This window comes from Lissotriton helveticus, chromosome 6, assembly GCF_964261635.1.
Source record: "Lissotriton helveticus chromosome 6, aLisHel1.1, whole genome shotgun sequence".
NCBI lineage: Eukaryota > Metazoa > Chordata > Amphibia > Caudata > Salamandridae > Lissotriton > Lissotriton helveticus.
The window spans coordinates 2,055,169,280-2,055,189,291 of record NC_136067.1 but is presented as its reverse complement, the minus strand read 5'-3'; the positions used below and the strand labels follow the sequence as shown (position 1 = coordinate 2,055,189,291).

At 49.2% G+C, this 20,012-nt stretch overlaps 1 protein-coding gene across 1 annotated transcript in view; it reads left to right on the top strand.

Moving 5' to 3' along the window:
* The window catches only part of FNDC4 (fibronectin type III domain containing 4), a 325,741-nt gene that overhangs the window by 104,523 nt on the left and 201,206 nt on the right, over positions 1 to 20,012 (top strand). The gene's annotated exons all lie outside the window — the stretch shown is intronic.

Sequence of the window (20,012 nt, the reverse complement as noted above, 5' to 3'; positions counted from 1 at the left end):
TTGGGCACCTAACTCTGTATTGCACCACTTCACCTGGCCGCCCCAGTGCCGCTGTATGTGACCTGCTGGTGCTGCCTTGGACTTTGCCCTGCACTCACTATAAAGACTGGTTTCATTAGTCGCTGTAAAGTACCTGCATGCAGTATTTGTTTTTCCTCCATTTGATAACATTGCTGCCTATGAAAATTGCCCCAAGTGTGGACTTTTGAAACCTTAAAATATTTCTATCTTGAAGCGTACTCACCTGATTAAAATGATTCTGGTGCCTAAATATATATAAAGATACGTGTTATTTTTATAGATTGGTGTGGATCTCCCTATTGAGCCGTGTGCACCATTTATTGACTAATGTGTGTATTTGCAGATGTCTAACACTCCTCTCTGATAAGCCGAAGGCTGCTCAACCCACTACCCCCTAGAAGAGCATCTTGGGATTGCTAGAGCACGCCCCTGTCCACTTATAAGAGAGTGCCTGGACTCTTTGCACAATATACCTCTTTTTGGTATACTATACTATACTATACTATACTATATACAGAGCCAGCTCCCTACAGTTACATTACCTCCCGTGTATCTTTGGTCTGTAACCCATAGAGAGCCCTCGTCCTCTCAAGGGCTCACTTGACCTCACGTGTATCTATCTTTCCTTCACCTTAAAGCCAGATTCAGCACCGAATCCAGCATCATTCCTTCAGAGAGGTGACTTTCTATCGGACATCCAGGTGGCTCCGCCCACTTGGTGCACCCCACCTGGTTCGGTCAGACGAGGACGCGTCTCGATCCAATGAGCCAGTGTTTTGCCTCCTGTTCCTGTCGTTGTGTGCTGTGGGGTTAGTGCAGCCCTGGTGACTCCAGGCCTGACAGTGCAAGCGGCTGCTCCTCGAGTGGACCAATGAAAAGGTACCTGATACTAATGATACCACGCGCTATTACCACGTCTCCTGAGGGCGATCATGGCTTTAACATCTGGAAAAGAGAATGACATGCGGAACTCAGTGCTACTGAGCCCACATTAAACTCCTCAATTCCCGCCCATTTTGCAGGGACATTTTGCATCAGGCCGGACCGGTTGATGATGTCCATGGTGCCGCGTGCCATGTTACGGCACGCGGTAGCACTACAAGAGTGATGCAGCGCGGGTGATAATTCTGACTTGGGCGAAAACTCTTCTTTCAAAGCCAATCAGAAGTAAGAGGCCATTGGTAATGAGGATCTTTCTGCTGTACGGTGGCCGCACTCGAAGAACATGCAGTGCCCTGAGGGTGGGAAAAATGGCACCGCTGGGCGGCTTGCATTTCAAAATATTATATCCGAAACGTCACAGGCTTTAGTGGGCATGCCTGTCACCATGTTACAGAGGGGCACGTGGGTATGAGGGTGAGGGGTTGAGTTTCCACTTACCAGTGAGGAACCTCCGCTCGGCCGACCTCGCCCTGGCAGAAGTCCCCCGCATCCGACACCGAAGCCACGGCCTGGAACTCTCTCCCATTGGAAATACGACGTGCACCAACCCTGCTGGCATTCAGGAGTGCACTCAAGATTTGGCTTTTCAACTGAAGTGAGCTGCCCTACACCCACCCCTCAGTGCCTTGAGACCCTCACGGGTGAGTAGTGCGCTTTACCAACCCTTGATTGATTGATTGATTGATTGAGGGGTGGGAGGAATAAAGCTGCTGGAGGTATCTAAACACCCATTAGGATCATCTTTATAACTCTAAGGCAAGCTCTTGACCTTATCCCTCGTGTCAACTTGTCGAACTTGAAAGATGAGTGGTGCCAGCCTGTGAGGGCACAGCCTGCATGTAGGCATGGACAGGCAAATGCTGCCTTTTCCAGGGCAGTGTATTTCAAGAGCACACACTGCCTTAGGTGGCAATTGTGGGGCCTGCTGGTTCCAGGTAGGCCCTGGTAAGGAGGGTGGTGTTCATTGAATGTTCCAGTGGTTTGTGAAGGTCTGATGCCAGTACAGAGCAAACAATGGTGGCTGGCACCAGGTCTGCCAGGGTCTTTCAGTGCTCTGGGGCAATAGATGCAGAGTGTTTGACGGATGCACAAAAACAATCCATAGAGGCGTTTCCCTCTTTCTATGACTGCTGCAAACTGCAGCACATATACGAAGAGGAAAAAACAAGGCAAAATACAGATATTGCTCCTTGTTATGCCTCACCTGAGAGGCGTAAGATGTTGAGGCATTCCCAGGTGTACAAGACCTGGTAAATTGGGGAATGTGTCAAAAACCATGGGAGTTGTGTGGGAAACCTCACCGCAATGCCCAATGGAACGCCACCCTTGCTCAGAGTAAGGTAAAACAGGGATTTGCGTTGTGTTGCATTACTAGATATTTGTGAAGCCTTTCAAAGCCACGCAAAGTGGGTTTGCATGGCTTCATAAATATGACTGAGAGGTTTGCATCGTGCATGTACCACGTTGCGTGGTGTTAGCAGGACAAAAGCTCTCATGAAAATGGCCCAAAGTGTTTCAAATGGGACTTTATAATGTGTGACACTCACATCAACATCACATTGCATTCTGGAATTTGAGTCTGACTTTTCCAATAAACGTTTCAGTGCAAAGTGGGTGAGTCAAAGTGAGTGAAACATGACACAGCCACTTGGCTGCTGTCATAAAATCCCTCACGTAGTAAAATGTGAGAGTGACCTCCTAACACTACCTGGCTTCGAGGAGCTTCTGTATTGTGAAGCCTAACCCATTCTGGCGCTGCTCTCATGCTGTTAACTAGCATGAGAGCAGTGCCAGGATTGGATAAAGCATGCTCTCTCAGCGCTCCAAAGAGGTCTCAACCAGGCGTGCAACACCCATTGGCCCCAAAGGGCTTCAGCCCCCCCCCCCCCCCGGTCGTGTGTGGCAGCCCGGGGCCCGGGATGAGACACTTCCCGGGCCCGCTCACAGCCGCACCCGAGCACTTCACAGGTCTTTAAAAGACCTTGTGCATGTTAATGAGGCCTTGCTGTTGTTTCACCCTTCTAAGAGCCCCTGCAGCTCCACTCTGCCGATTGCCTAAAGATTCAGCATCTCCCCCCCAATTTCTTCTTAGCCCCCCCGCCCCCCCCCCTCACCCCCCCCCCGAAATTTGACTCTAGTTGCGCCTCTGGTCTCAACCCAGCCTTACAAGACAGGTGGGTTGAGAGGTTTAAAGTGCGCATGTCTGTCTGGCCGTTGCAAGGTGGCTGGCCTTTAAAGTGCCGAGTCCATCTCTCCTCTCTGCTGCTGCCTTTCAGCAGCAGCCCCTCCCTGTCCCGAGACCCAGCTCTGGGGTTTGCAGAGTCATTGATAATTACAATGGTAGCAATATCTGTTACCATTTTATTTATATCCAGGGGCATTTTAACCAGTGGGGCGACGCTCCTCCACCTGAACGCAGGAGCTGGCCTTGTGAGCAGACGTCACGGGTCAGAAGAGCTGCCAGACGTCTTGGCCGCAATCAATGCAGGCAGCCGTGGCCGCTGCAATAAGAGCGGTGGGGTAGGAGAGGAACGGGGGTCGTGAGACGACGACGAGGGAAAATAGCAATAAAAAAAAGAAAAACCTCTAACCTTGCGCTCGCTGCATCGCCAAGTCGGTGATACCACGAGCGCAAGGTAAGTGGTTTTCTTTTTTAACATTTTATTTTCCCTCATCGTCTCTCCACCCCCCCCATCCCCTTCCTCCTCACCGCTCTTACCTGCCGCAGCTGAATGCGGGCTCCCTACAGCTGTGGCAATGCTTGTTACAGAAGAGACTGAAAGAACGGCTCAGTCGGTGACGGCCGACGCGCTGATGAGCAACACGACTGCTACTAGAGGTGGGCGAGCCCAAAACAATCTTTTATGTGGTTTCTGCCTTCCGCGTTTGCTCTACCCTCTTGCACAAAGAATTAAAAGCAAAGCATTAATATTTGAGGTAAAACAGAGAAACAAACACCTATTTAGTGGCTGATCCCCACTTAACCAAATTGTGTGATCCTTGGCAAATATTTTATTTCCTGATCCCTTTTTTCTTCATAAAAAAAAAAAAATGTATACAATTTTGTTAGTTCCAACCATACATAGTCAGACATAATCAGGATACAAAGTATAACAGGTGCTCATCTATCAATAATACACTCTGGTCACGTCCAAATACAAATCACCTATCGACATCCAACAGTTCTTGCGTACCGTCCCTCAAAATAATGGCCGTAGTGGGCACCCAGGCTGTTGAGAATTAAACATGGTATGAATGACCAGTTAGCAACAAGAAACATAGTAGCTGTACCTGAGCCGCGCACTGTAGGAAAACAAGGCGAATCAAAACCCTCCCTACCACTTGCCCCTCCCCCTCCCCGGCGTGTCACACAAAGAAAACGTTTACACTAACATCAGGGTGTAGCACCAGATCCCTTTTTTCTTCATTACCACATATGAAAGCACCTTAAAAAGCATTTATTGTTTAAAGGACAGTAATGTTGCCCTATCCAAAGGCATCTGGGCAACACCTAATTGGCTTCCTTTTTGGTTGTCCAATGGCATTGTCACCAGGGTTGGTGCAGGAATGGTTCTAAGTTCATCCTTTAAAAATATCATATTTAATAAGTACCTTCTCAATGCGCTGATATACTGTAGCATATTGATGTCAAAGCGCCACATGTTAAAGAAATTCACTTTTTAGAATTCTGAGAGACTTTATCATATTTTACATGAGGTTTGTTGCATGATTTATAGGTATCTGTTTAATCAAAAGAGGGAGGGAGAAGCAGAGATTCATTCGGCTTCCACTAGGTACAGATGGAATCAGAGGAGAATGAATCACATGTCCTGTTTTTGAATATATGATGCAACATCGTGGTGTTTACATCGTGATACCTTTACAACACAGGCATTACAACGCTAGTCGTTACAACGACTTGCGCTGGGGGGCGCTGGACTTAGGAATAGTATGATTTACTATTCCAACTCCAGTCTACGTACAGGAGGGAAGCTGTTGGAATAGTAAATCATACTATTCCTTGGGTTAGACCACCATCCAGAGCAAGTCATTGTAATGACTTTCGTTGTAATACCCGCGTTGTAAAATTATTGCGGTGTAAATACTGCGATGTAACCGATGTTTCCCCCTGTTTTTGCCTGGGTCTTAGGATCTTGTGTTTTGGAGACCCTCATTCACATATAACTCAGGTTGTGGTATATGTTGTCGCTTAGGTGAATAGCATTATCATTGGGTCTTTTAACATTTGAGTGTTCAGTTATGCAAGTGGTCTGCGTTCCTCTACCTGGAGGGAGACAGTCTGGTTTTTGGACAGTTGTGATTAGAGAGTGAATAGTATCAAAAAGAGGTGTGCAAGATAAAAATGATCTCCATTCCTTGGTTCAGTCTTTTAAGAAGGGACGGATGGAGCTGTGGTGGCTGTGCTAATGATCCACTGCACCTGGTGTTAGCTCATGGAAGGTCGACATGTTTCAGCCCTCGGTTGCTCTGATGAGTCTGTGGGCCTTCTTCAGGACCAAAGTGAAGCTGGCTACCTTTTAGGTTGCTTGCAGTGAGTAAGTGAATCACTTACCCCTCTTCAACAGTGAGCTCAATTTCTCAACTTCTTATGTGTGTTATAGGTACAAAGGACGGAGTCAGCACAAGCACAGATGAGACATCTCAAAGGGCGATTCCCCCTTCCATCCCTGGTCTGTCTGTCTTGGCTTCACAGCCCTAAAGCCTGCACTGCCCTGATGACATCACACCAGTTTGCGCCCACGAGGCCAAGAGCCTGCTGATTTTGCAGCCTCCTGGGGAAATGCCCAGTGCCCGTAAAGCCTGTCCAGCCATGATTACCAGACTCGTTCCCACTTGCTATTTTCACAATTCTGTGCACTTTTTCACATACATATACCCACCGCCTGGTTTGAACAGGTAGAAAATGTATAGAAAAAAGTATTTGACTCTACAACCTGGAATGGAGGCACACATGTCCACATGTGGGAACTGCGGATGCTGCCCGCATTAACTGTGTGTCTGCGAACTCCTGGGGTTCAACTGTTGCATGGTTGGGTGGTGGTCCCTGACCCCCATGACCCACTGTCGCACACCCCTTTAAGCATCCCTTGTGGTGCACCACAAAATCAAGGGCTCCTTGCAGAATGGGGGTGAGGGGCATCTCAGTTTTCCATATCTGACAGATATTCATTGACCTTTGACTGATGGGGAGCCCCTAGGGGATTGTGTGGGTTGGTGCAGCTGTACTGCCAGGTTATCAGGGGCCTGCGTTAGACTCCTGGTCACCCACTGTTGGAAGTGGGATCCCGGGCTGGCCAGGGCTTTTGCCAAAGTCAGTCAGAGACCACCACACCCAAGTCAGGGCAAGGGAGATATCGAACAATAGGTCCCAATCACATTTCGTGGGCTCCCGTACCCAATCACACAGGGCTCCACAACAGTCATCCTCAAAGTCTTCCCAAGACTGATGAGACGGTTTCCTAAGGTTCCTAAACCTCAACCTATTCTCCTCCTCTGGGGAAACAGGAACCATACTCTGGGAACTGGGACTTTCTAGACTGAGATTTAAATAGCTGCCACCACTGGACCCAACCCTCCCTGGGGGATCCAGAAACTCAACACTGCGCGCAGGGGATAGTCTACCCTCCAGAGCTACTTCGCCTCTGGTGGAGGCCCTCTCAGCCTCCTCTATCCTTTCCTGCGCTAAGACCCTCTCGGTCTCTAGCTGTTGCTTCTTAACCTCCAGCTGTTGCTTTCTAACGCCCAGCTGTCCCATAGCCTGGGCATGCTCCAACCTGAGCTTTTCTAAAGCCAGCTGGTGCTCCCTTTCTCTCCTCCTATCTTCCAGCTCCTCTGGGGACAGGTAAAGGGATGAGGCGCTGCCTCCTACGCTGGACCCAGCAAGGGACTCCCTATCTATGGGGTCCTCACTATCTGCTGGCGTCCCTGTGCTATCATCTTCTTCCTCCTCCTCAGACTCTTCAGGGCTCCCCTCTGACCCACCACCCTCATGGTGTGAGACCCGGGCCCTCTCCGCACTGTGCTCACGCTCCCAGTCATCCTTCTGCCATTGGATCTGGTTACCCCTAAGTTGGGACTGGGTGTCTGACTCATTCACTGCAATGTCTCTCTCTTCGCAAAACTCTCTCAGTTCATGCAAAAACAGACCCCAGACATTAAAAGCAGACTCCATCTTGGCAGGATGATCACAGACACGTGCAACACAGGGGACTGAACAATCTGAAGTAAGAGTACACAATTCCAAAATTTCAACAATCTCCTTATCAAAGAGAACTCATACTCATGCGTCCAGGACAACACACCATTCATCCACACACACCCTCCCCTCGGATCGGTAAGGCAGTTTTTACCACCCCTGACTTCTCAACCTGACCAAAAGCGACACAGGTACCAAACTCTGGAAGCAGGGCGGGGGACAAATGTACTGAACACAATCAAATGACACTCTTCAGGAGAAGAAACAATGGAACTTCCAAAACAATCCCCTAAAATGTGGTCATCTAAAATGCAGAGTTTTGTGGTGCAGCCAGCTGCTACTAAGGTACAAGGCAAACACAAATCCTTATCCCACCGCTTGCCGCCAATGTTGGAAGTGGGATCCCGGGCTGGCCAGGGCTTTCGCCAAAGTCAGTCAGAGACCACCACACCCAAGTCAGGGCAAGGGAGTTACACGCCAAGATAACCCCTACTCACCCTCTAGGTAACGTGGCGCGAGCAGCAAGGCTAAACTTGGAGGCGATGTAAGTTAAGTATTTGCGCACGCACCCCAGCAACAACTCCCAGGGCCCACCACAAAGGAAACTCCACACAAGGTTATATAAAAATAGCCTTTGTATTACACCAAAACACATTAGATAAAACACACACTTTACAATGTGCCAGAGGCACGGGCAGAATTTACAAGGGATATTGTACTAGACAGGGCCACCTGGACCACTGTCAGGAATCAGAAGTAGCACTTTCAGAAATAGCACTTTTGCATGTAAAATCTTTAGCACAAAATAGCACACAACCAGTATCTACTGGTACCCAGGATCTCACTAGCACCACCTGTACTAGGGAGAAAACAACCACCTATGTATTACAATACCTGTAGGGGTGTAAGAGGAAAACACATGATGCAATGCATAACATTCATTCAGAGGTGTAAAGGCACATGACGCATAAACAATACATTCAGAGGTGCATAGAAAGTACAATTGCGCCAAACTCACGTAAGTCACCACCTGTGACTGTCCCTAGGCCCTCTGGCCTTGTTGGGGCTAGGACGCCCTGTGTCCAAAGTCAGGGGGGCCTAAACGTAGCAGTTGCCCACAAAGTGCTGGGCAACTGGCGCAACAATGTTTGAGCCTGCCAGGGCTCAAGAACAACAGTGGGGCCAATGGGGGAGCCTCACAGGCTCTGCAGAAACAAAATGTCCCCCCGAGCCTCTCTGGGCTCTTCAACACAACTTTGGCGCCTGGAGCCTCTCTCCGGGCCCTAAGAAATGAATGTGGCCCTCCAGAGCCTCACTGGGCTCTAAACACGAAATGCTGCCTTGGTGGAGCCCCTCACGGGGGACTCAACTTTGCAAATGCCCCCTAGAGCCTCTCTGGGCTCTTCAATTGAATGGGCCAGGGTGGGGCCTCTCTGGGCTCCTTCTTCCACTCTGCCCCCGAGCCTCTCAGGGCTCATGACCAAAGAAATGCCCCTGAGCCTCCGTGGCTCTGGACAAACAAAAGGGGCGGCTTGTGTAAGTCCCTCGTGGACTTGCATAAACAAAGATGCCGCCAGGAGCCTTGCAGGCTCTACACGAGGGTACCCTCGAAGGCTCTACACGAATGTGGCCCCAGATGCTGGAGTCCCCCCTCCGGGGACTCGGAAATCAAACTGGCCCTCGAGCCTCGCTGGGGTGGAGAAGTGACCCCGGGGGCGCCCGCACTCACCGGCTGTCAGGGGAGGCGGCGGCTCCTCGAGGCGTCAGCTCCTCTCTGCCAGGCTTCTGCCCTCTCTCTCCTGGGCTCTCCCTCGCTTTGGGAGCCCGGGGGGGGGACAAGAGAAGACGCCGGCTTCTCTCTCTTCCTGCACTCGATCCCGGGGTCGGCTCCCGGCAGCTTCCGGCTTCCTCTCTGTCCTGCCCCCAGCCTGCCTGACTTCCGGGTCGCGGCTGCGGGGGCGGGACTTCCGTCGGCGAGCTCCCTGATTGGCCGGCCGGCCAACCACTTCCGGGTCGTCGCGGGCAGCGCGGCGGCTCGTTTTCGGCACTTCCAGGCGGGGGGTGAGTTTACCGGGCTCCCTCGAGTTAAATTCTAGAAACAGCGGCAAATCACCGGGGCAATGCCGGGTGGGCACCGGCTTTCTTAAATAAACACTCCAATCGAGGTGGGCACTCGATCTGGCCACCACGAGCAGGGTGGGCACCTGCACAGCAATTGGCGCGCTCCCAAGCGCTAGGCAGATAATCACAGCGCTCCAAGCGCTATAATCAAAAACAAAGCGCTTCCAAGCGCTAGAGGGCATAAAGCGCGCTCCTAGCGCTACAAACAGGATCAAGCGCTCCCAGGTGCCCTCAGCAAGCAGGGCAGTAGGCAGAGGGGCAAGGCTGGGCCCAGAGCCAGCACACTGGGTCTCCAGGCAGGGAGACAGTCCAAGTGGCGGTCCTCTGGCCCAGCGACAGCAGCAGCAGCCCCTCAGGATCCTAGAAAAAAAAACAACCTCAGTGGGGACACAGCCCCATTTTTATACAGTGCATTCCTTTGTCTGAGGGTGCAGAGTGGGGGCGGAACCAGTCGCAGCTGGTTCTTGAGTACTCTGTTTACCTCAACCACCCTCTCTATTCACTGGCAGGGCTTGGGTCATTAGACACACCACAGGGGGGCGGAGCCAGCATTGTGTGGGGAAAACCCAGCCCATCCAGGACACAGGTACACTCCTCCCACACATCACTCATGCAGATCTCCCACTCACCACCGGGCAGACCCATCCAGACTTCCTGGAGCCTGGCATGCCAGCCAGCTCCAGCCAATCACACGCCAGCACCCTCACAGCACACGTACAGCCATGTCTAGAAATGGCGCTTCCCTACTAGACACATACATGCTGCATACACCGTTGCGCAGCATTCACTCACACGAGTTCACACATACCAGACTCAAGCCTGTACACCCCACGCATCAGGAACTACCAGGGACACATACATTCCCCATGCATTCCTATGGGCGGGCAGGCCTAGCTCAGCACATGCACTCAGAGTGCGCACGCACTTTCCACTGGGACACAGTGAAAATGCGCAGAATCCCAAAAATCACCATTACCAGGTCACCATTTCAAGCAAAAAGTCTAGGGGTGAACCTGCCCTAAGGGCCAAAGTCCAACACCCACCCTTCCTTGAGACAGGGCGGCTGACATAGACTAGGAAGTGCAGGTGCAGTGAGGGTTGCAGCACCCCATAAATAACCATGCTGGAGTTCAGAAAGTGAATGAGCAAAAAAAAGGTGCCTTTACATTTTGGTTTCATCTTCCCACATTCAGTGTAAGTTCAAACACAAAAGTCAAATGTCAAGCTCTGTCTTTTTACAAATTGCTGATTATTCTTTTAACATGTGAATTGATGTTTACTTTTCTTTCTTTGACTGCACAGTGAGAGGGATTGTTAAAGTGAACGATGCCACAGTCGTACTGGGGTACAGGGAGGGTGAAAGAAAAGGCTGAAGGATGTCAATTTTTTCTAATGTACTACAAAATTTAAATAGCTGCAAATTAACTATACTAACATTTCAACATATTTGAGCATATAGGAAAGCACAAATGAAGCACACTTTTGTCATTCTGAAGTGTGATGGAGACAAAGATTTTAAAACAAAGATAGACAATACTTGCTGATGCAGAAATAATAAATATTTGCTGAAATGCAAATCCCCCTTTGTGTGCTAGATAGTTGTATCAATAAAACCACATTTGAATGCAAATGTAGTGGTCATTTCAATGGAAAATGTGTTGTCTGTAGTGACAATGTACTACCACACCATGCTTTAGAAATATAATTGAGAGAGTACTCCAACATACTCTGCTCATTATGTACCACACCCTCACCGCTCTCCTGCTGAATGGGCGTGGCTTATTTGCTACGCGTAGTGTGATGCTTCAATTTTTCACAGACCTTATGAGTTCAGTGATGTAACATTGACGGCAGCACCCCCACTCTGAAAATTGTTCCAGCACCTGGGCGGCTGTTTCCCTATTCTGCAGCTGCGGGAGCTGCAAAATAAATTGCTTTGTATTGACGCGTAGACCGCGGGGGAGGGAGGTCTGAGTGAAGCTCCGAAGCGTGCGCGTGTCCTTGGACCTCGTGTTATTCCAAGAATCGCCTTCCAGTGATTCAGCTGAGGCCTGCCGGCGTACCGCGTGTTTGTGTGCACAGCCGACGGGGCTGCAGAGGCGGGGCTGCAGACATGGAGTCGCTGAAGCACGCAGGTTATGTGACTTCCCGTCACGTAGCAGAGAATCCAGTCCATGGTCTCTATTCTTGGTGTACCACCCTCAGGGGCGCAGCTGTCAATGGTGCAGCAGGTGCAGTGGAACCTTAGCTCAGAGAGCGGGGCTTCCGAGGGCGGGGCTGCGGACACGGAGTTGCTGCAGCACGCAGGTCATGTGACTCCCTGTCACGTAGCAGAGAATTCAGCCCATGATCTCTATTCTTGGCGTACCACCCTCAGGGGCGCAGCTGTCAATGGTGCAGCAGGTGCAGTGGAACCTTGGCTCAGAGGGCAGGGCTACAGACGGCGGGTCTGCGGACATGGAGTTGCTGCAGCACGCAGGTCATGTGACTTCCTGTCACATGACAGAGAATCTAGTCCTTGATCTCTATTGTTGGCGTACCACCCTCAGGGGCGCAGCTGTCAAAGGTGCAGTAGGTGCAGTGAAACCTTGGCCCAGAGGGTGGGGCTGCGGACATGGAGTCGCTGCAGCACGCAGGTTATGTGACTTCCTGTCACGTGACAGACAACCTAGTCCATGATCTCTATTCTTGGCATACACCCCTCAGGGGCACAGCTGTCTATGGTGCAGTAGGTGCATTAGAACCTTGGCCTAGTGGCGCAGCGGGCCCAATGAGCCCTTATTATTGCTGTACTTTACAAATTAAGCAGTAGTCATGGAAGGCATGTTCCTTTCTTGTGCCAGGGCTCATGGAACTGTAGCTACACTAAAGTGTCAGATATTAGGAACTTCTTAGTACAATTAAGCTTCCCCTGTACCAACATCCATCTAGCTCGATAAACCGTTGTCTGCGCTTTGCTTTAGTTAGTGTTGAAGCTACACTCCACACATGATGTGTGACATTTTTTTTAAGTAGAAGTGTTGTTGTAAGCTGTACTCCACTCTCATATCGGATGCTTAAGTGGGTCACTCCGCCCGCTCACAGAACTCCACAGAATCTCACTGAGTTTTTCGGTAACTCCGTGGATTTCCATAGAGTGAAACCCCGCGATCTCTGCCCAGCCCTAGTTATAGGAGAGATTTGGAGAGTTAGGGGTGACCATTATTTAATTGGACAAATTACTAACTCCCCTGACACCAGAACCTCAGATCTGATTGACTTGTAACCAAGGACAAATAAGAGACCTGAATCTGCAACTTCAGGACCTGCACAAAGCAAGGTGCGATAACCTGCACCTGTGGAAACCACCCTGCAACTGCATGACTGCGACTCGTCCTGGGCCGGAGACTGCTCCCAAAGAAAAGAGGAACCCCTCTGAGAGCCAAAGTTCAACCCCAGTACTCTAAGACTAGAGGCACAAGTCCTCTGCAGCCTGCAGGTAAAGTATTCTCCCGGAACCAAAGAATCACTGGCCATCAGGCCCGCCGAGGGATCACCCAAAAGTAAATGATCTAGTGCATTGTGGGAAATGTAGTTCTGACCTCCAGCAAGTTTCAGGTGGTTACCATTTTTCCCAGGACTCCAGGACATTGAAGTAACACGAGGCTAAGCTTGCCACTGCCAAGGCTTGTTGGTGGCCAATCCAGTTACCACTAACTTTGTTCGATGCTGTACCTAGAGGGAACCCCACAGCACCTTCAACACAATGCCTCAGTGGCCCAGTTGGTGAGATTTTGCCCCTGTTTCCTCACCAGCACCATGGACAGCCAGGACTGCTCTGCAACCGGGCCCTACGAGCCAGGTGAAAATCAACTGACTGTCCGAGCTTAGTCCTGGGAGCCTCATGACTTTACCACCCAGTGGTTTCCACTGAATTCGACCTGCAAGTGAATGAGTGTCACTAGTGTTTTGCCCCATTGATCACAACGTTAAACATTTGCAATAGTGAAATGCACTGATTTATTTTTGCTTTAAAAGTCCATGACTCCGGTTATAGTCATCCGATTGTCTTCGTTTTGGCGTCCAAATTTAAAATAGAAATCTGCTTTGTTTTATAAATTGGTGTCGGATTTCTTTTGAGTCGTGTCAATTACTAATCATCCATGCTAGTACTCTGAAATTCTTAACACAAGTAAAGCCTGACTACTCTGTGCTACTCTACCAGGACTGAGCTAGAGGTTCATTGGTATAACGTGACAGCATTGCATAGTGAAGCCTAACTAGCCTCACTGCATGATTAACCACCGGTCCTACAGGCATAAAACTTGGTATAAACTCATTCCCCATGATTCCTAGGCGGTATCATAAATTTCTAAATCCTTCTTGTCGTAGCATGACCCGGTGATAGCTTCATGCCGTCACATAGCCGCGAGGCTGGCACATCTGCGTGGTGTGTACTACACTCCTCTGCCCTGACCCCCCGGAGATGGAGGCTGGCCACCCCTCCACCCAGAGCCCCTCTTTCAGGTAGTGTCGCGCCAGGCTCTGCATCCGAAGCGAGGCGCTTTCCAAGCACGTCTGCCATGCGGAGCGCGGGGCTCTCCGTTAATGGCCACATTTCACAGGCAGTGACTGCACCGTCTAAAATTAACGACATAATCCTTTATTCAGCGACACGCTGTGGGGAGGAGGGTCACCCACACCTCTGTGCGCGCTCCAGCGGGCACCATCTCCTCGTGCCATCTCTCTCTCTCCATCCATCCATCCATCCTCTCTCCCTCCTTTTCTTTCTGGTCTGCTTTCTCTCTCCCATCCCCCTCCCCTCTCTTGAAGCCTCCCTGCACCTGCTGCAATGACCGTGACAGCAGCACCAGGAGCAGCCCTGGACTGGGGATCCGACCCAACGGGGAAATGCCCGGAGGAAGGAAAGGCCCGTCCGGCCCTGTCCCGTCTGGTCTCCAGCCTCGCTCAAATCAGAATATCACTATGTCCTGGGGACAGGCACATTCAGAAATACATATATGTTCGATTGCTGGACTTGACAAGGCGCTAGAATAGCTGGTGCTCTAGTCTGCCCGCGGACATTCGGACAGTTGTGCGGATTGGTGGCCACGGGGTCGGCCGGAAGTACCTTGAGGCTGTATACGTATAAATGATAAGGGGCTGATGTTTTGTCCTAGGAAGTGCTGCGCAGGTCTCTACGGACATATGTTTCTCATTGACCTTATAAGAACATAACATAACAGGTGTATTTGTAAAGCGCACGTTCACCCAGAGGTCTCTTGGCGCTGAATAACAGATGTTCATTGTTACCCAACTCAATGGTACTCATTTTATCGACCTCAGATGGATGAAAGGCTGAGTGGACCCGCCGGGGTTTGAACCTGTGACAATGAGGTCAAACACAGGCCCCTGCAATGGATGCATTAGTCCACTGAGCCACCAGACCCGGCCACCAGAGCCAACGGGACCTTGCCAGGAGGGCGGCACTGGTGGGGCCTAAGCGCACCCTTCAGCCTTGCAGGGCTGGTAAAATGCCACTCTGCCATCATGCAGGAATCTAGCCACTGTGGGTGGAGTAGGATGTGTGGGCTGAGAAATGCCCTCTCAACCCCCCCCCCCTCAACCCCTGCTGTCACGCAGCGTTTACCCCACCCTTCCCGAAAGGGGGAGGGCAGGAGAACTAGGGGAGCAAGAAAGACAGGGGCGCACTACGCAGAGCCACCCTCACTCTCCGAAACGAGCGTCTGCCTTTTGTGTTCATATAGACTGAAATAATGTCTTTAAAAGCTTAAGGAATTGGGAGGTGTTAAGAATGCTTAGTAGGGTTTGTTTGAACAGTACAATTAGGGTGCAGCTATATTTATGACACTGAATGATAAACTGTGAAAACTCTGTTTTTTGTTTTGTAAAAAACTTCAATTAATGTTGATGGTAAATGGGCAGTGCTTGGCAATGGCACACATTATAGTTAGCTGAGTAAACTACAACTGGTGAATTTCAGCTTTTTTTATTTTAAAATTATAGTTCGTATATTTTGACATGGTCTATCTATAAAGTCACTTTAACCTTTGTTTTTTCACAGAATTTCAGTTTTCTTTTAATGTAAGCTAAAATCTTGGTACCTTACCTAACTATAACATGTGGCTCACTGGTTAGAGGAGGCAGACCTGGATGCATAGGTCAGCCCAGGACCAGGGTTCAATTCCCGGCTCGGCGGGGTCTTGAGTCCTAAAATGTCCATGGACTCGACAATTCTCGCTCCGGTGCCTACTCGATTCACGGGTTCACACTCTGCGACTCTGGGCAATAGCTTGCTTAATCTCCACAACGGCCCCTCGCGGTGGGATGCCTGGCTTTCACCTTGCGGATACCCTGCCGGGGTTATCACACAGGGGAATACCAGGACGGGTTCCCTAAGCAAGCGCTTAGAAACCGCTCGGTGATTTGCGCTATATAAATTCCTGTACATTTACATTTACATAACATTAGTTTAACCTTTGTTTTCATTGAGTGAAATTCTACGTTTTAAAAAAAATTTAAAGTAAGATCTGTCTACTATACCTGCTTACAATGTCACTATAACCTTTGTTTCTTCACTGAATTTCAGTTTTTCTTTTAATGTAAGCTAAAATCTTGGTACCTTACCTAACTATAACATTAGTTTAACCTTTGTTTTCATTAAGTGAAATTCTACGTTTTAAAAAAAAATTTAAGTAAGATCTGTCTACTATACCTGCTTACAATGTCACTATAACCTTTGTTTCTTCACTGAATTTCAGTTTTTTCTTTTAATGTAAGCTAAAATCTTGGTACCTTACCTAACTATAACATTAGTTTAACCTTTGTTTTCATTGAGTGAAATTCTACGTTTAAAAAAAAATTAAAGTAAGATCTGTCTACTATACCTGCTTACAATGTCACTATAACCTTTATTTTTTCAGTGAATTTCATTTTTATTATCATATGTACCCAATGTCCTTACTGAGCCTAGCTTTTGGCCAGACACCAGGCCCTGCATCTATAACTCCCTAGGGGCAGCCATGCCCCCGCCGTGCCACACGTGTAGGTCAGGTCCTGGGGCCAACTCACAGCAGCGCATGGTCTGAAGGTCATGTGTGGGGGATATCGGCTACTGGGCCTGGCCCTGCACCCAGGCCACCATCCCCCGCTAGACACAGCCTTTGACTGTGCGCCGTCAGTTTGTCCACATGGCGTGGCTTCCGGTCAGGCCCTGCACCCAACCCCCACCCTAGATGGCCAACCCCAGCAGGCAATCAACCCCTTTTGCTGGCTAGCCTCCCCCTTGGCCACACAACCCCCTCCCCTCCCCACAGACCCCCACGCCACATTTCCAATTTTTCCTTTTGTCCTTAGAGATAAAGAGGGAAACTCCCCCTGGAGTACAATACCTACCTGCAAGATCCCTTACTCAACATCTGACCCTCTCTTACAAGAGGCTCGACAAAGGAGTATACCCAGTTTGGCTGATACTTGTTTACTTGATGAAGCTGTATTATCAGACCAAGACGAAAGGAGTTTCAAGACCACAGAAACAGTTCAGAAAATTGAGTATTTTGGATGAGGAGATGACAATTTGATGCCTCAGAATAGCCTGGAGACTAAAGGATGTCCCCCAATGGACGTCTTGAAATCTGCAATTGGAATATGGCAGACAGAGGTATCCACCGACGAGAATCTCTGCCCTTTAAACTAGGCCTGCGTCCAATTAGGATGCAAGGTCATTTACCACAAAGGGTATATCTGCTGCTGTGGGATCCAAATCTCTTTCCACGCACCAGTGTGCCCTTCTGCCCCAGGCTGACCGATATTTCTTGTGAGTCCATTGGACGAGGTCTTGTCGATGAGGTTAAAATCTTATTTTAAAAGTCATGCACTTGCCAGAGTCTCCATAAACTCTACGGGACACCAGTTTCATCGGATGTTGCATGATCCGCAGATGGTATTGACTCACCAAGTCCAGAAATAGTGTCACAAAACCTGGAAGAATGGCAGACTGTTTGCAGTATAATTCCAAGAGAAGTGGGAACCAACACTGAGTGCTCTATCCTCAGGGGCAAAATTAGAATCAATTCTACCCTCTGGGGCATATTTACAAAGAAAGTGACGGAGCATGTCGTTAAGCCTAGAAGGCTAACGACACGCTCTGTCACTGTAGAAACGCAGAGCTGCACCATATACACATGAATATGGTGCAGCTCTGCGTTTCCCCCTGTGCTGGCGATAACTTTATCTGCCTAGCACCAACGCAGGCACCCGTGTACCGTAGCGCAAGGTTGTCCGTGTTGAGGGGAAGATTGTTAATGTGCAGGAAGGTCCCCCTTCCTGCACATAAACAATCTTGAAATGCCGTTTTGTAACTTCTATGTATGCTGCTTAATGCAGCCCACATAGAATTTGAAAACAGCATTTTTTATAAATGATTGTTTATGTGCAGGAAGGGTCACCTTTCTGCACATAAACAATCATAGGCAATTTGCTGTTTCTATATGTGAGCTGCACACATGGAAACAGCAAAAACGAGGAGAAATAGAGCATTTCTCCTCATTTCGCCTGTTTAAGACCAGGATTTCCCTGGTCTTAATTTTGGTGCTGTATCCTATGTACGCCACACTTGTACATAGGGGCAGCGTAAAAAACAATGGGTGTTGTGGTGGAACGCCCACCACAAAACCCATTACCCTCTCCTTTCACGCTAAATACAGCGTGAAAGGGGCCTTATTTACAAGGCAGCGTTAAGCCACGTGCAGTGGCTTAATTCTACCTTGTAAATAAGGTGAGGTCCCTATCGCCATCACATCGTCACTGAAAATGACGTTGTGAAGACGATAGGGGCTTGTAAACATGCCCCTCTCTTTCCTGACTTGGAGGGCTACTCTCTAAGGCATGGAAAAACAGGGAAAGGCATTATTCAAGTCCTCCTAATCCTGTAAAAATGCATCTGTCACCACGACTTGAGGAACCGGTCTCCAGCTGTAACACAAAGGTAGCTTGAAGGTCAGGAAAGATGCAGACTGGTCAATTTGACCAGGAGCCCATTTCTATGTTATTGTGGAAAGTAAAGATGAGTTCCGTTCCCGTTCACTGGGGTCCAGTCCTCCTCGCTGTTCTCTTTGCCCACGGGGTGCATTGTTAAGACTGAAATGTGTGCCAGTAATACCAAAAGTCATTTGTAATCTCTGCTAGTAGGCAGGGTCTCATTCCTCCTAGTCGGTTGACAAATCGGCCTGCCAAGACATTGCCCATTTTTAAAAGAATATAACAATGGGTCAATTGGGAGGAAGAGGTGTGGATAGCAAAGGATCCTAGCAACCACAAGGAGATGATGGACGGAGCGCTGAAACTTTTCAGACACTCACCCCCAGTCACAGATCTGGGTTTAATCCATCCCCGTTCTTTAGCTCACTCCGCCACCCCAGTTCAGACATGGCCATATGCAAATCAGTCTTGACCCTGTGCCTCATGGGAACAGTCCAGCCTGAACTGCCAAGCCAGGTCTTCCCTGGACCGGAAACAAGCATCCTGGGACCGGGTTCGGGCTAACAGCCCTCATCAGCCAGGATAGCTTGAATCCAGTGGCATGGTGAGCAAGGGACCCACGTCTTGGCATACCGTGCCAACTAAGGGCGAACAAAGCAAACAATGGATTTAGGCCCAGTTCTTTATACTGGAGTGAATGTATGACATTGTTCTGCATTCTTTCCATCAATTGTTGTTTTAGCATTTGTCACTCCGGGTGGGACGGGTATGCTCAGACGTGAGTCCCGTGCTCTCCACACCACTGGAGTCAAGCTATCCTGGCTGATGAAGGCTGAAACTCAGAAACCGGTCCTAGGATGCTTGATTCCAGTGTAGGGAGGACCTGGCCTAGCAGTTTGAGCTTGACTCTTCCCATTGGGCACAGGGTCAAGACTGATTTGCATAAGGCTGGGTTCAAACTGGAATGCATGGTGAGCAAAAAAACAATGGATTTAGGCTAAGATCTCTGTACTGGGGTGAATGTATGACATTGTTCTGCATTCTGTCCATCAATTGTTGTTTTTGCATTTAGCAAAGGATCCTGACAGAAGCTCGAGGCAAATTATATAAAGGTATAATTCCTTTTTGGACCACCTGCCTCCCGTTTCTATTCCTCCTCATCTTGCGCCCCATCCAAAGAGGCTGGTGTCCGATTCGATTACCATGTCTGGAACAAGGCTGAAAATGGCCCTCGCGTTCCACCCATCCAAGTGATCGAGCCACCACTGGAGTTCTTGGGATGCTTCCGTTGACAATTGAATCTGCTGTAAGTGTGAGAGGCTCTTCCATAAGTGAAGGATTTTTAGCATCTGAAGAGCACAATAGTGGAGAGGCTCTGTAAAAAAATGCCTGAATGGAGGAGACTAGAAGACCTATCAGTCGAGTTATCCAGCATAGTGTGAGTTTTTCTTTTGATAAGACCTTAAAAGTATCCCTCTGTATGGGAAACATCCTTTACAACGCAACTGTTACAACGCACTACCATTACGACGCAACCATTACAACGCAAGTCATTACAACGACTTGCGCTGGGGGGCGCTCTAGGATAGGGAATAGTTTTAATTTACTATCCAACACCTTCCCTACTATCCACGGGGACTGGAGTTGGAATATTAAATTAAACTATTCATTATCCAGCGCCCCCCAACGCAAGTCGTTGTACCGACTTGCGTTGTAAAACTTGCGTCGTAAA